The sequence below is a fragment of the Crinia signifera genome, chromosome 3 (assembly GCF_055691185.1).
Source record: "Crinia signifera chromosome 3, ASM5569118v1, whole genome shotgun sequence".
Lineage (NCBI taxonomy): Eukaryota > Metazoa > Chordata > Amphibia > Anura > Myobatrachidae > Crinia > Crinia signifera.
The window spans coordinates 50,151,682-50,168,518 of NC_139219.1; positions in this window are offsets into that span (position 1 = coordinate 50,151,682).

Genomic DNA, 16,837 nt, shown 5'->3' on the forward strand with positions numbered 1-16,837 from the left:
GTATTCGTACACCATAATTTTTCAGTGCATTTGCACACCATAATTTTTCAGTGCATTTGCACACTATAATTTTTCAGTGCATTTGCACACTATAATTTTTCAGTGCATTTGCACACCATAATTTTTCAGTGCATTTGCACACCATAATTTTTCAGTGCATTTGCACACCATAATTTTTCAGTGCATTTGCACACTATAATTTTTCAGTGCATTTGCACACCATAATTTTTCAGTGCATTTGCACACTATAATTTTTCAGTGCATTTGCACACTATAATTTTTCAGTGCATTCGCACACCATAATTTTTCAGTGCGTTCGCACACCATAATTTTTCTTTACGTGGCTTAATTTTTCTGGAAAATTGTCAGTGCTACAAAACCCCACACGTGTTGAAGCACCTCATAAATACATACACCAATAAAACTATGGCCCACCGAACATATACTGCCGAGGAGGCATATGAGTTTCTGGCCTCTGAAACTGAGTCTGCTAGCGAGGATGAGACAAATTTCCGTTTGTCATCCTCTTCATCATCTAGTGACTCTGATGAACCCCCAAGGAGGCAACGCAGGACTCCCACTGCAGTAATCGAGTCCTCTGACCCCACATGGACAACCACTAAAAACTACGTACCCCAGGTCCCTGAGTTCACAGGGAATCCAGGAATACAATTCAATTCAGCAGGGTTCAGAGAGCTGGACTTTTTTAATTTTTTTTTTTTACTGATGATTTAGTTAATCTAATGGTCACCCAGACTAATGTTTATGCCCAACAATTTATTGAGCAAAACCCCACCTCTAATTATGCCCAGCCCCGCAAGTGGACCCCTGTACATAAAAATGAAATGGTTATATTTTGGGGCCTTGTACTGTGCATGGGGCTAGTGAAGAAGCCCACGATTAGGTCCTACTGGAACACAGACATCTTATACAATACACCAATGTTCCGTGTGGCTATGTCAAGGACCCGCTTCGAAGCGATCCTTAGGTTTCTCCATTATAGGGATAATGCACAGAGCCCACCCCGGGATGACCCCAATTATGACCGGTTATATAAACTTAGACCCCTAATAGACCATTTTAGTACCAAGTTTGCCCAGGCATACATCCCCGAGAAGCACATTTCAATAGATGAGTCCCTGGTACATTTCAAAGGGAGGCTCCAATTCCGCCAGTACCTGCCAAGTAAGAGGGCAAGGTATGGCGTGAAGATGTACAAGCTGTGTGAGAGTACATCAGGGTACACACACAAATTTAGGATATATGAAGGTAGAGACACAAAAATAGACCCCCCACAATGCCCCCCCTTACTCGGAATTAGTGGGAAGATAGTGTGGGATTTGGTGCACCTACTGCTGGACCAGGGATACCACCTGTACCTGGATAATTTCTATACCAGCGTCCCACTATTCAAAAGCCTCGCTTCCAGAAGTACTGTGGCATGCGGCACTGCACGTAAAAATAATAGAAGCCTCCCTAGGTCGCTGCTTGGGCAAACACTTAGAAGGGGCGAGAGCAGGGCATTATGCAGCGACAATGTACTGTGTGTCAAGTATAGGGACAAGAGAGATGTCCTTATCTTGACAACAGTGCATGGCCATAGCAGCACCCCTGTCCCAGTGCGGGGCACAAGTACCGAAACCCCAAAACCCAACTGCATTGTGGATTATAATAGGTACATGGGGGGGTCGACCTGTCAGATCAAGTGCTGAAGCCTTACAGTGCCATAAGAAAAACAAGGTTCTGGTATAAAAAATTAGCTATACACATAGTACAAATGGCACTGTACAACGCATTTGTACTACATCGATTTGCAGGCCAAAGGGGGACATTCCTGGAGTACCAAGAGGCAGTAATAAAGGCCCTTATTTTTGGCAACCAGGAACAGGGGGGCCCTAGTACTTCTGGAAGCGAGGCCTCGCAAATTGTACCAGGGCAACATTTTCCGAGTGAAGTCCCCCACACTGGAAAGAAAGGAAGGTCCCAGAAACGATGTAGAGTATGCTACAAAAAGGGGATAAGAAAGGACACAACTTACCAATGTGAAACCTGCCCCACACAACCCGGCTTGTGTATCAAAGATTGTTTTAAGATATATCACACTTCCCTTGAATTTTAATGTTTTAAAATTTATTTAGATGTACTCCACACAGCTTGTACAAAGAGCCGCATGCCATTACCTTCCCTTCTGAGTCTTGCCATGTGTCCAAACAGAAATTTACAAACACATATATGCTATTGCCATACTCAGGAGAAAAAGCACCCCATAATATGTTACACAATTTCTCCTATTAACCCTTGTGAAAATGGCACATTTTGATCTAAAGCTACATATTAATGGAAAAAATTAGTTTTTTTTATTTTCACAGCCCATAACAATTTGACAAAACACCAGTGGGGTCAAAATGCTCACTACGGCCGTAAGTGAGTTCCATGAGGGGGGCTAGTAACAAAAAGGTACCACTTGCTTGGGATTTCCACTGCACAGGTACAATATGGGCTTTGCAAATGCAAGATGGCGCCCGAAAACCATTCCAGCAAACTCTGTGATAAAATGGCACTCCTTCCCTTCTGAAGCCTGCTGTCTGCCCAAATAGCGTTTTACAACCATATATGGGGTATTGCCATACTCAGGAGAAATTGTGTAACAAATTTTGGGGTGCTTTTTCTACTATTGCCCTTTGTGGAAGTATAAAATTATGGGGTGAATCTACAAATTAATGAAAAAAATGACATTTTTCATTTTTACGTATCGATGCCTAACAATTTGACAAAACACCAGTGGGGTCAAAGTACTCACTATACTCATAGATGAGTTCCTTGAGGGGTGTAGTTTACAAAATGGTATCACTTGTTGGGGTTTTTTACTGCTCTGATACAACAGGGGTTCTGCAAATGCAACATGGCGCATGAAAACCATTCCAGCAAAATCTGCGCCAAAAACGCCAAATGGCACACCTTCCCTTCTGAAGCCTGCTGTCTGCCCAAATAGCGTTTTACAACCATATATGGGGTATTGCCATACTCAGGAGAAATTGTGTAACAAATTTTCGGGTGCTTTTTCTACTATTGCCCTTTGTGGAAGTATAAAATTATGGGGTGAATCTACAAATTAATGAAAAAAATGACATTTTCATTTTTACGTATCGATGCCTAACAATTTGACAAAACACCAGTGGGGTCAAAGTACTCACTATACCCATAGATGAGTTCCTTGAGGGGTGTAGTTTACAAAATGGTATCACTTGTTGGGGTTTTTGACTGCTCTGATACAAGAGGGGTTCTGCAAATGCAACATGGCGCATGAAAACCATTCCAGCAAAATCTGCGCCAAAAACGCAAAATGGCGCACCTTCCCTTCTGAAGCCTGCTGTCTGCCCAAATAGCGTTTTACAACCATATATGGGGTATTGCCATACTCAGGAGAAATTGTGTAACAAATTTTGGGGTGCTTTTTCTACTATTGCCCTTTGTGGAAGTATAAAATTATGGGGTGAATCTACAAATTAATGAAAAAAATGACATTTTCATTTTTACGTATCGATGCCTAACAATTTGACAAAACACCAGTGGGGTCAAAGTACTCACTATACTCATAGATGAGTTCCTTGAGGGGTGTAGTTTACAAAATGGTATCACTTGTTGGTTTTTTTTTACTGCTCTGATACAACAGGGGTTCTGCAAATGCAACATGGCGCATGAAAACCATTCCAGCAAAATCTGCGCCAAAAACGCCAAATGGCGCACCTTCCCTTCTGAAGCCTGCTGTCTGCCCAAATAGCGTTTTACAACCATATATGGGGTATTGCCATACTCAGGAGAAATTGTGTAACAAATTTTCGGGTGCTTTTTCTACTATTGCCCTTTGTGGAAGTATAAAATTATGGGGTGAATCTACAAATTAATAGAAAAAATGACATTTTTCATTTTCACGTATCGATGCCTAACAATTTGACAAAACACCAGTGGGGTCAAAGTACTCAGTATACCCATAGATGAGTTCCTTGAGGGGTGTAGTTTACAAAATGGTATCACTTGTTGGGGTTTTTGACTGCTCTGATACAAGAGGGGTTCTGCAAATGCAACATGGCGCATGAAAACCATTCCAGCAAAATCTGCGCCAAAAACGCAAAATGGCGCACCTTCCCTTCTGAAGCCTGCTGTCTGCCCAAATAGCGTTTTACAACCATATATGGGGTATTGCCATACTCAGGAGAAATTGTGTAACAAATTTTGGGGTGCTTTTTCTACTATTGCCCTTTGTGGAAGTATAAAATTATGGGGTGAATCTACAAATTAATGGAAAAAATGACATTTTTCATTTTCACGTATCGATGCCTAACAATTTGACAAAATTACCAGTGGGGTCAAAGTACTCACTATACCCATAGATGAGTTCCTTGAGGGGTGTAGTTTACAAAATTGTATCACTTGTTGGGGTTTTTGACTGCTCTGATACAACAGGGGTTCTGCAAAATGCAACATGGCGCATGAAAACCATTCCAGCAAAATCTGCGCCAAAAACGCAAAATGGCGCACCTTCCCTTCTGAAGCCTGCTGTATGCCCAAATAGCGTTTTACAACCATATATGGGGTATTGCCATACTCAGGAGAAATTGTGTAACAAATTTTGGAGTGCTTTTTCTACTATTGCCCTTTGTGGAAGTATAAAATTATGGGGTGAATCTACAAATTAATGGAAAAAATGACATTTTTCATTTTCAAGTATCGATGCCTAACAATTTGACAAAACACCAGTGGGGTCAAAGTACTCACTATACCCATAGATGAGTTCCTTGAGGGGTGTAGTTTACAAAATGGTATCACTTGTTGGGGTTTTTGACTGCTCTGATACAACAGGGGTTCTGCAAATGCAACATGGCGCATGAAAACCATTCCAGCAAAATCTGCGCCAAAAACGCCAAATGGCGCACCTTCCCTTCTTAAGCCTGCTGTCTGCCCAAATAGCGTTTTACAACCATATATGGGGTATTTCTAAAATCTGCAGAATCAGAGGATTATATTTTATATTTTGTCTCCTGTTTAGCATATGTTATGTTACAGAATATAACTGATTAAACTTGAAATTCTGCCAAAAAAATGAAATTTTAAAATGTCACCTCCATGTTGCTTTAATTCCTGTGCAAAACCTAAAGGGTTACCAAACTTCTAAAATGCTGTTTTGAATACTTTGAGGGGTGCAGCTTTTTAAATGAGGTGATTTATGGGGGTGTCTAACATACAGGCCCCTCAAAGCCACATCCATATTGAACTGGTCCCTAAAATTTTGACATTTTGAAATTTTCTTGAAAATTTGAAAAAATTGCTTCTATGTTTATAAGCCTCCTACCGTCCTAAAAAATGTAAAGGGAAGTTTAAAAAATGATGCCAACATAAAGTAGACATATGGTAAATTCTAGTTATTAACTATTTTGTATGGTATGACTATCTATCTTACAAGCAGAAACCTTTATCTTTTGAAAATGGCAAATTTTTTCACATTTTTGCAAAATTTTGGTATTTTTTACAAATAAACACAGACTGTATGAACCAAAATTTACCACTAACTTGAAATACAATGTGTCACGAAAAAACAATCTCAAAATCAGTTGGATAAGTAAAAGCATTAGAAAGTTATTCCCACATAAATTGACACATGTCTGATTTGAAAAATAGGGTTGCGTCCTTTGGGCCCAAATAGGCCGCGTCCTTAAGGCGTTAAAGGGATATCTTTTGCCCATTTAAGCATTGTGTTGATCCAAATCTGCTCCGCAGGGAGTGAACATAAGTTCACATATGAGCTTGGTTTTATAATTTCCCCCTTGGAGCTTAGAGGCTATTTTCAATATCATTTCCGCTGAGGATGTGAGAGGATATAGTTTTGGATGTACACTTTTGTATGTACAGTATACTGGGTCAGTGTGGTGTTAGTGAACCACAGGGTTGCCTACACTCCTGAATTGGCTTTGATGGTCCGGGAAATTAGGTCCCCCTCCCGGCCCCCCAGAAAGGTGGGCAAACTACCGGATTCTGCCGGGCCCACGCATTCACCCTCATTCCCCATATTTAAATACAGCGATTCGCTGCTTTTCAGTGAGGGGCGGGGCTAAAATGATATAATATTAGCCCCGCCCCCTCCTCTTAGACCTGCAAATCCTGGTATTTGCAGGACTGGGGTGGGGCTTGATGATGCCGATATCAGGCCCCACCCCTCACAGTTCTGCTGACAGTCTCCTCTCCGAGCTTCTCTTGGAGAGGAGACTATAAAAGTAGGCAACCCTGGTGTACCATTTACTCCAATAGAGGACAAGGCACCTCCAGCTAAATCAGCTCCCCAATCATAGACATAATACCCATTCATTTCTTTTTAATATTTATCTTCATGGGGACACAGCCATACTGTAGGTCGACCACTATGGGTTGACAGGCCATAGGTCGTCGCATGAAAAAGCTAGACATACTGTACCTTAGGTTGACATGTTCAAAAGGTCAGAGAAAACAAAAGAAGAGAAACTCGGGTGGGGTGCACTCTCAATATCTTGATCACTAAAGTTATTCAATAAAATTTATTGTAACTATTTTTTATTGTGCTTTTTTTTATTTGTTTGCTGAGTGATTATTGAATTAATAGCTAAAAATCGCTAACCAATCAAAAATTTATTTTTATGCTGGCGATTTATTGATTTTTTAATTTATTGCAGGATTTTACTCCAATTGATATGTGCAAAAATCCATCAATCATGAGTGTAAAAAGTCTCCGTTTGAGAGTCTCCCTGCATGAAAATTCAAAGAACCCGCTAGCGGCTCCAGGAGACCTCACCGCTTGCAGGATAGGTAACGAAGGATCCTCTCCCTGTGTGCTGGCCAGTCAGCTGGTCTTCTGGCACGGGGCAGAGGTCCTTCGGCGCACTTATTTATTTATTTATTCATTTCTGTACTGCATAGTTTAACGCTATCTGTTTTATTTACCCCTGGCATCTAGTCTGCATTTTTTGGCATACCTGTGTAACTAATTGTGTTGCCGCACACACGCTGCCGGCTCTCTCCCCCATATATGCTACATTCCCGGAGATCCCGCAGAGACACCTAGTAGTAAATTGAGTGAGGCAGCTCTGTGTCTTTGAGGGGTATAATTGATAGTGATCTTTCTGGTTTTGGTTTGGCTTTTTGTTACGCTCCTCTTTTCTGTATATAGCATTTAAAACATTTATGGTGTGCGCTAATTGCTGCAGGTGAACTACAGGTGTGGGCATACTGACATCTAGCTCAGCACTTAAACAGTATTCATTAAGTCATCTTTGATTCATGTCTGCGCTGCCTTCTTGCTGCACCTTAAATCACAGGAGCATATTATGCACATACAGACCAACTCATAGCTGTAGGAGCATTTAATAAATCAACCACTGCCACTCCAAAAAAATAACATTTTTCAAAGGAGCCAGGATAATCAACCCTTTAACCCTTGCCATCTAAAAGCATAAGAATTGTTACAATGTGTGACAGCAGGTCTGCCACATAGTTAAAAGTGTTGCTAAAAGTGTTGCCAAATTGTATCAGATGCCAGTTAAGGGATTGTTCTATGATTCAAAAAGCAGTACAAGATGTATATATGTATATAATATTGCAAAAATTGTATTTTTTGATATGTGTCTTTCTCCTTATTTATTTCTTTGAAATTTTGAGTTATACTGGCCAATGATTATAATCCTTATCTCAAAATATATTGAGACTGCACTGACTTTGCCTTTTGGATAAGGGCATTAAGGATTTATGATGGCCAGTTTTTACACTCATGATTGATGGATTTTTGCACATATCAATTGGAGTAAAATCCTGCAATAAATTAAAAAATCAATAAATCGCCAGCATAAAAATAAATTTTTGATTGGTTAGCGATTTTTAGCTATTAATTCAATAATCACTCAGCAAACAAATAAAAAAAGCACAATAAAAAATAGTTACAATAAATTTTATTGAATAACTTTAGTGATCAAGATATTGAGAGTGCACCCCACCCGAGTTTCTTTTCTTTTGTTTTCTCTGTTAAACTTATACTCCACTCGGGGGTGCACCACTGACCATTGCAGTAGTCAGGTCAAGGCTTTTGCCATAAACCTGCATGTAATGTTAATCTTAGAAATTAGTCTGTAATATCTGTGTCAGTTCATATATCTTTATCCCACATCTTTCTCTTTATCTTACTTGAAATATATAATCCCACCTAGTGCAGACTTTCCTCTATCTTTTTCCTCTACATGTTCAAAAGGTCGACATAAAAAAGGATGACATGAGTTTTTCACGTCTTTTTTCCAGAACAGGTGTTTTTTTATACTTAACTATCCAAGTGGACATAGAGGGAGAAAATATTAGTGAGCCATGAAAAACTTATGTCGATCTTTTTCATTTCGATCTTTCCGATGTTGACCTATTGCTTCTGTCGACCTTTCCACCCCGTCAACCTAAGCCATGTCAATGTTTTTAATGTGTCTACCAATAGTGGTCAACCTATTGACTGCCGGCCTTAATTGGGTCAACCCTATGACCCATACCCGTTATAATAACTGCAGATATTTGCATAAAGAAATGTGCAGAACCAGTTCCATACCGTACCTAGGGCGGGATGTATTAAAATACATCGCCGCCCTTCGCCGCCCCCCTGCCGCGATGCTGCCGCATATGTACTAACATATGCGGCTGGCATCGCGGTGCGATGACGGAGGCCCCCCGCGATACCTGTACACTGGTGTGCGGGGGGTCTCTGTCACCTCCCTGCCGCCACGCTCTCCCCTCACGCCGGGGACAGCTATGCATGCTGTCCCCGGCGCTTCCTCCTCCCCGGAAGGATGTCCGGCTGCTTCACTAGGGGTAGGCAGGGCTTACCTTCCGGGGTCCAGGAGGACCCTTCAGGAAGGTAAGCCAGAGGGGGGGTCAGCGAATCGGCGGGTTTGCGTCGGCGGGCGGCGAAAAGAAGCCCATAGGCTTCTATAGGGTATCGCCACCCAAAGGTGGCGATACCCTTCAGTGCGGTATCATTTTTTATACATTGGAAAATGCGGTAAAACTGGGAGGCCCCAAGCTGCTGAGGGGCACAGGGGCTGTAAGCATGGTTGCTCAGAGCCAGGCAATCATTTATAAAGGGGCTGGCCAGCCACGCTCCCCGGATCCCTGGAAGGGAACTTACTTGGATACCCCCTCCAGTAACCCCCCTGGGCATGGTCACCTGTCCGGCTACCCAGACTAATGAGTTTAGTGACATTGAGCCTGATTCAGACCCAGTCGTTGGGCTGCAAATTCGAAGCCCACGATCTGAACGCATTTTCTTTGCTATTTGGCCTGGCTCATGGACAGTCTCTTCGTAATTGCCCGATTTGTGAATTCGGTGTCAGCGATCGAAGCTGAATTAGGCCCTCTCTGAGCAAACATGGTCTATGGCATTAAAATGAAATAGGATATTTCATTTCAAAGTCATTGGAGAGGATCAGGAGCTAAGGGTGCCCATACCGCCAGGACGGAGGCTGCTCTATCTCAGCCAATCAGAAGCCGGCCAGTCACTTGACACATTATTTTAAAATTCTAATAGTCGCCGCCGACCCTCTGCACTGATCACCACTGCTGAACCCGCCGCCTGCCCCACTGCTTCTTACTGGCACTGCACCCGCCGCCCGCCCCACTGCTCCTCACGGCTAAGGACAAGTCGGACCCAATTCTCCTGCGAGACGCCCGCAGCTCCTCGGGAGGCACACGTACAATTTGGCGCTTGATGCCCAATGTATGGGGGGCTTAACTGTCTTACAATTCCACTGCATGTCCAGGGGTTGTGTTTGGCGGGCAATTGTCACTGGCGGGGGAGGCTACAGAGGGTGGACTGCAGGGCCGCTAAAAATTCAAATAGGGGTTGCACAGCAACTGCCATTCCAAACTGACTCACTGGTAGTTGGTGTTTCTCCCCTATTTGAAATTTGGACTGTGCTGCAGCCCCACCCTTGGAGCCACCACTGGTCACTGGTGATTAACCGACATAATAAAAGTCATCTGTTATTTTTCTGTTAGCACTCGGTACAGGGTTGCCGACATTTACAGTCTCCTCTCTGGGAGAACCCTGGAGAGGAGACTGTCAGGAGCACTTCTGGGGGTGGGGCTGATGGAGACATCATTAGTCCCTGCCCCCAGTAATGCAAATCCCGCAATTTGCGGGTCTACGAGGAGGGGGTGGGACTAAGTAGGCATGATTTGCCTATTTAGCCCCGCCCTCTCCACAAAAAAATGCAGCAATTTAAAACTCTGCCCCCAGAGAAATGCAGGGGTCCGCCTTTCCAGTGGGGCCAGGGGGGGGGGGGGGGGGGGGGGGCGATTTTCAAGACTCATTAACTAGTGGGCAGAAGTCTGCATACAATGGGAAAACTTTTCTTACAAACTATAATGCTACAATAAAAATGAATTTCCCAGAAGTGCAGCAATGGGGTCTGTGGCAACTGTTGAACGTATAGTATTAAAGTCCAAGGCTTCAGGAAGTTTAGTTCAAAAACAAATGTTTCCATTGCAGGTGACACCTAACATGTAACATGTAGAGAAAGTGTAAAAGGAAAAGTTCAAAGTCCCTTTCAGTGTAAGCACGGAGTAAGAATTCTGTCACGTTATGCTTGGTGTATATTTTATTACTTGCTAACCACTCCAGTGTTTTTCTCTGCTTACAGATACATAAAAGGTGTTTCCACCTCCAGATAGCTATACTTTATTTGCTTGGCCTCCTATATATTTGTACTAAATACACAAAGCATCAGTTATGTTTACTCAGAAATTCCTGCCGCCATAATGTGGATTAGCACCTGCGTCTCACCTTTTGTGACTTATTTCCCACAGAAACAGGCAATCCTGACAGACCTTTCATATAACCAAAATCTCCACTGTGACTACAAGCAAGGCGCATCAATACACTAATATATACAACAAAAGGGCATGGACCCAGGTTGTTCATGGTTCGACCTGGGTCACTATGTGGTGAAAAAAGGGCCCTTTTAAAAATCCCAGGTCCAGAAACCCGGCAATCCAACTAGGGTTAAAGAAAAGTCTTACCTGGGTTGCTGGCCAGTGTGAACGGGTACCCGGGTCGAGCGACCCAAGTCCCGTTCAGTTCTATGGAGGAGGCAGCAGCGTCACCTTAGTGCTGCCTCCTCCACTGCCCGTCTGACGTTGCACCGCTCTGCCCTGCCCCCGGATGACGTCAGCGACCTTGCAATAAGCTGGGTCACTGTGAGCCGCAGTTGCTGTGAGTGCTAATGCTGGGTCGCTCCCTGGAAAGACCCTTGTCCAAATCCCAGAGGCGACCCGTCATTTGTGATGTGAAAGCGGTATTACTGTACTTCTGCCAATAACACAAATACATCTGATCTTACCAATTCTAAAGGGCCATCATTTCAAATACTGTCCAATCTTTCGCATTATTCACAGTGATCTCACTGAGTGATCTACAGAGATAGTGATCTCTATGAAGGCGGTGAAGCCTTCCGGCTGTGTAGTCTTATAGCTGTGAAGTATAATAATGTAAAGTATGCAAACTATATTAATATAACATCGGAGATATGTAGGAGATGAACAGGAGGGAAACAGGAGAACAGAGAACACTTCATCCTCCACTGAAATTCCAGCAACCAATATACTGCAGTGAGTTACCTGACCCAGCATCACCTTCAGTCTGCACAACCTGGACACTAAACTCCATGCTGAACTAAATGCTGTCACACACTGCTTCTGTCTTGCTTATACACTAACTATATTTTCTATATGCACTCCGCGCTTCCAGTACATCACATTCTCTCTGCTTATTCTAGGCCACACCAACTCCATTCTATATCACTACTCTGAACAACTTTTGTACTGAAGTATGGCTACTCGATCTGGTGTCATACCAGTGCTCACTGTCAGGTCTCTCCCCCTCTCAACTTCCACACCTCTCACATGCACCCGCAACCCACACAACCTAAATCCTATTTCACCTTTCCTTTCCCTTCCCTTCCTTTCTCCTGTGCTCTCTGGAATGCTAGATCAATCTGCAACAAGCTTCCAACTATCCATGACCTCTTCATCTCCCACTTTTTTAACCTTCTCGCCATCACTGAAACCTGGCTCTTCTCCTCTGACACTATGGGCGGTATTCAATGTGAATACCTGCGAGGTGCAGCGAATCCTTTTTAGGATTCGCTGCACATTCGCCACGTTCCGGAGCCAGCGGGCTCAGGTATTCAACGTGTCAGGGGCTCGCTGCCCCTGACAGGCGAATATGAGCTCCTGCGGTGATTGCCGCAGGGAGCCTGAGGAGGGTGCCAGGCAGAGAGATGGAAGTCTCTCTGCCTGCCCCTGAACGTTTGTGGGGGGCAGGTGGGCTCCCCGGGTGCCAGGCAGCACAGGCTCCCCCCGGGCTTGCCAGCAGGGGGCCGCGTATATTCACTATACCCGAACGTAACATCGGGTGCAGTGAATATATGAATATGTAATGAGCGGCTCGGCTCCGGCGCCCCCTGCTGGCTGCTGTGTAAAAAAAAAAAAATATATATATTTTTTTAAATTAAATATATATTCATGTGCTTACAGCACATGAATAAAAGTAGCATGCCCCTCCTAAGAATAAAATTCCTGATTTTTAGACACCAAATGTAAAAAACAAAACACTTTATTTTAGAAGTTCACATTCCACTTCACCATAAAAAGATAGCGATTGCTACTCGGTGAATCATGACGAAAAAAACCTTGAAATGTATTCGCCATGTGGTCATTGAATAGGGTGATTCACCGTTTTTGTCAAAAAATCGCCAAACAGCACAAATTCGCCATAAAAACATGGCGAATCAGGCACATTGAATACCGCCCTATGTCCCCTGCTGCCCTCTCTTACAGAGGCCACTCCTTCAAACACTCTGTCAGGCCTGATGGCCGCCTGGGTGGAGGAGTGGGCATCCTCCTCTCCCCCAAATGCACCTTCCGGGTCATTCCACCTGAGCCCTCCCTCACATTCTCCACCTTTGAGGTTCACACTATCCGCCTCTTTTAAAACATTCACCTCCTTGTGGCTGTGATCTACCGCCCCCTGGCCACTGTTACCCTTTCCTTGATAACTTTGCTGCATGGCTTCCACACTTTCTTGCCTCTCACCTCCCCCCTTTCATCCTCAGTGACTTTAACATTCCTATTGACATCAATAATGCTGCCTCCTCTAATCTTCTTGACCTTTCCATCTCCTCTGGACTCATAATCTCGGACACTCCCTTGACCTCATCTTCACCCACCATTTTAATCTCTCTGATTTCTCTAATTCTTCCTTCCACTCTCTGACCACAACCTGCTCTATTTCATCCTCTCATCCTCCCCTCTCCCCTCATTGCCCAGACCCACAGTCACCAGACGCAACCTCGGGTCTCTTGACCCTACTGTCTTGTCCTCCCTGGAGACTTTCCTCTCTCCTCTCTCCACCATGACCTGCCCCAACCAGGCTGCCTCCTTCTATACTCTGCTCTTACCTCTGCTCTCAACTCTGTGGCCCCCCTCCACACTGTCCCCCTCCGACCCTCTAAACCCCAACCCTGGCACAACAAACTAACATCATTTTTGCAAAACTGTGCACGCTCTGCTGAACGCCTCTGGAGAAAAACTCACTCTCTAGCAGACTTCCTCCATTTCAAGTTTATTCTCTCCTACAGCGCTGCTCTCTTCTTTGCCAAACAATCTTTTTTCAAATCGCTCATCTCATCTCATTCCTCCAGTCCCCGCCATCTCTTTGAAACTTTCAACACTCTACTTCACCTTCCTCCACCCCTCCTCCCTTCATCCCTCACTGCCACTGACTTTGCCTCTTTCTTCCTCTCTAAAATTGAGATTATCCAACATGATATCTCCTCCCATCCCCCCTCTGCTGCCCACCCACCCCAATTATCCTCCCCCCCAACTACCCAACTCTGTCCTCCTTCTGCCTTACTACAGTTGAGGAAGTCCGCTCCCTCATTTCATCCTCTCCCTCTCTACCTGTCCTTTGGACCCTTTCCCCTCCAGTCTCCTCCGTTCCCTCTCCCCCACTGGCTGCTCCCATCTTGCTCACCTCTTTAACCTATCCCTTTCTATTGGCATCTTTCCCTCACCCTTCAAACATGCTCTGGTCTCACCTATTCTTAAAAATCGAACCTGGACCCTTTATTTCCCACAAGCTACAGCCCTATCTCTTTTCTCCCATTCGCCTCTAAAATACTTGATTGGCTGGTTTACAGGCGTCTCACCAGCTACCTGACCACTCCATCCTTGATCCCCTTCAATCTGGCTTTCGCCCACTTCCCTCCACTGAGACTGCCCTAGTGAAAGTCACCAATGACCTGCTGTCAGCCAAATCCCGGGGCCACCCTCTGCTCCTCCGCACACTCCAAAACATTGGCCTCTGTGGCACGTTCCTCGACTGGTTTTCCTCTTACCTCACCAACCATTTCTTCTCAGTCTCTGCTTCTGGGGCCCTCAGGGTTCCGTCCTTGGCCCCCCTTCTGTTCTCCCTGTACACTTCTTCTCTGGGAGCACTCATTAACTCCTTTGGCTTCCAATATCACCTCTATGTGGCTGACACCCAAATCTACCTCTCGTCTCCTGATCTGTCCCCCACTGTTCTCTCTCAGGTTTCCAACTGCCTCTCTGCCATCTCCTCCTGGGTGTCTGAGCAATTTCTGAAGCTCAATATGGTAAAAACTGAACTTGTTATCTTTCCCCCACCCAGAGCTACGCCCCCTACTAATATCTCCTGGGTGTCACTCTTGACTCCTCCCTCTCCTTTGCACCCCACATCCAAGCTCTGGCCCATTCTTGTCGGTTCCAGTTATGCAACATTGCTTGCATCCAGCCTTTTCTCTCACAGAGTGCAACTAAGCTTATCATCCACTCACTGGTCATCTCACGGCTTGACTACTGCAATGTTCTCCTCACTGGTCTCACTCGATCTCAACGGGCTCCTCTCAATCTGTCCTCAACTCTGCAGCCAGGCTTATCTTCTTCTCCCGCCGCTCTACTTGTGTTCATTTTTTTGCAAAATAGAAGCCCGCGGGCTACTCTAACATGCCCAGGGGTGTGGGAATAACCCGAGGCTTCAGCTCTGGTCAGGGGTGGCCAAGAAGGTACCCCTATATGAGGTCTGATTAACCTTCTAACATAGTTACCTGTGAGCACTACCTTTCAAATTCACTATTTCTTCTACCCATTGACTGATGTGTCAACACACTTGCACCTCCTCAGGTCCATTTGGTGTCATGTTTTTTCAGTTTGTTATTTTTGAACCCCCTGGATGTCTACTTGGAATGAATAACTACACTGGAATGATGGTAAGTATAATTTTTTTTCATGTATGTATCTGTGGTGTATGTATTCAAATTTTACTTTAATTGATTTCAGTGTTTTTTTGTGGGTTATTGGTTCTGTAGTGGGACTACAAGTCCTGGCAGGCCCATTAATGCCACCACATGCTGGGACTTGTGGTTCTCCAAGTCTCAGCATGTGGGGGAGGCTTGCTCAGTCTTGTAGTTTTACTACAAAACCCAAAACTTATGCTTAATCTATTTTTAACCATTTATTTTTACACAATCAGCCCAGCATCCACCGCCCAGGGATGCTGGGGATAGCCCCGAGCTTCAGCCTGGGGTCCCCTGGAGGAGGGACCCCATCATTGGGGGGGTCCCCACTCCCCCAAGGGACCGGCCTGGGTGTCATGTTTTGGCCAGGGAAACGAATATAAATAGTTTCCACCGGCTGTGGCATGGCACCACTGGCTGTTGGAGCCTGTGAGCCCGGGGCTGGATATATTTGGGAGGAACCTACACCGTTTGTTTTAAATTATTTATTTATTTTTCTACTTACACAGAGAAGCCTGCACGGATCCCACTGATTCATGTAGGCTTCGACAAAATACGCCTAGAAATTTATGTAGCGGAATTCAGCAGTACGAATGATTGTATATTAGCTGATCAGATAGAACTGTAAATATGGTTGAGTTCTATTGATGGTGTATTCATTCATATAGCAGAATTTGCCTAAAATTGGCAGTTGTAAAGACGTCAAATCAGCCAAATTTGACGGTTTGTAAATTTGCCGGGCACCAGGTCCTGGACATATTTCACATCGAATGGGAACTAATAGGTGCATTTGTACCCATCCCAATCGAACATGGTAAATCCCTCCCCCCCCCCCCCCCCCTCCCAGTCTCCACTCTGACCCACAGTTGCTCCTCCTTATACAATTAATCATAATCCTGTCAAATATAGACACAAAGTAAGTTCTCTATGAAGTTGGTCAATTTTTAAATGATTACAAAGCCATAACATACTGTATACCCACTTGAGAACCTTCTGCTGCCAGAAGTCATCAGAGATACTGACAGAAATAAAATATTTCCAATACTGACAGCCTCGGTGAATTGATTATAAATACCAGGTAATTAAGGCTGCTTTATTTTACAATTTATAGTTGTATATAGTGCAGCGTATTGGACGGAGTATGTAGATTATCTTGCAAGGTGCAATGATTGATTGCATTTGGCACAGAATGGAGTGAATTATGTAGGTGCAAATGCCATTATCTTATTATTTTCAGTCATGAATCAATTTAGTTATATAAAGTTTTTAAATAACTGTTTAGGTCAGATTGCAGATATCATGGTTAAAATAAATGGACTGTATACTGTAGTTTCTATTATGGTATTTATGGGCATATTAATTAAAATAATTTTCACTAAAATAAGCCGAAAAGGATTGTTGTCACATCCTTTTCATGTTAGCAATTGGGGAAAAATTAGCTAATTTCTCATGAAAGGCCTAAAGCTGGG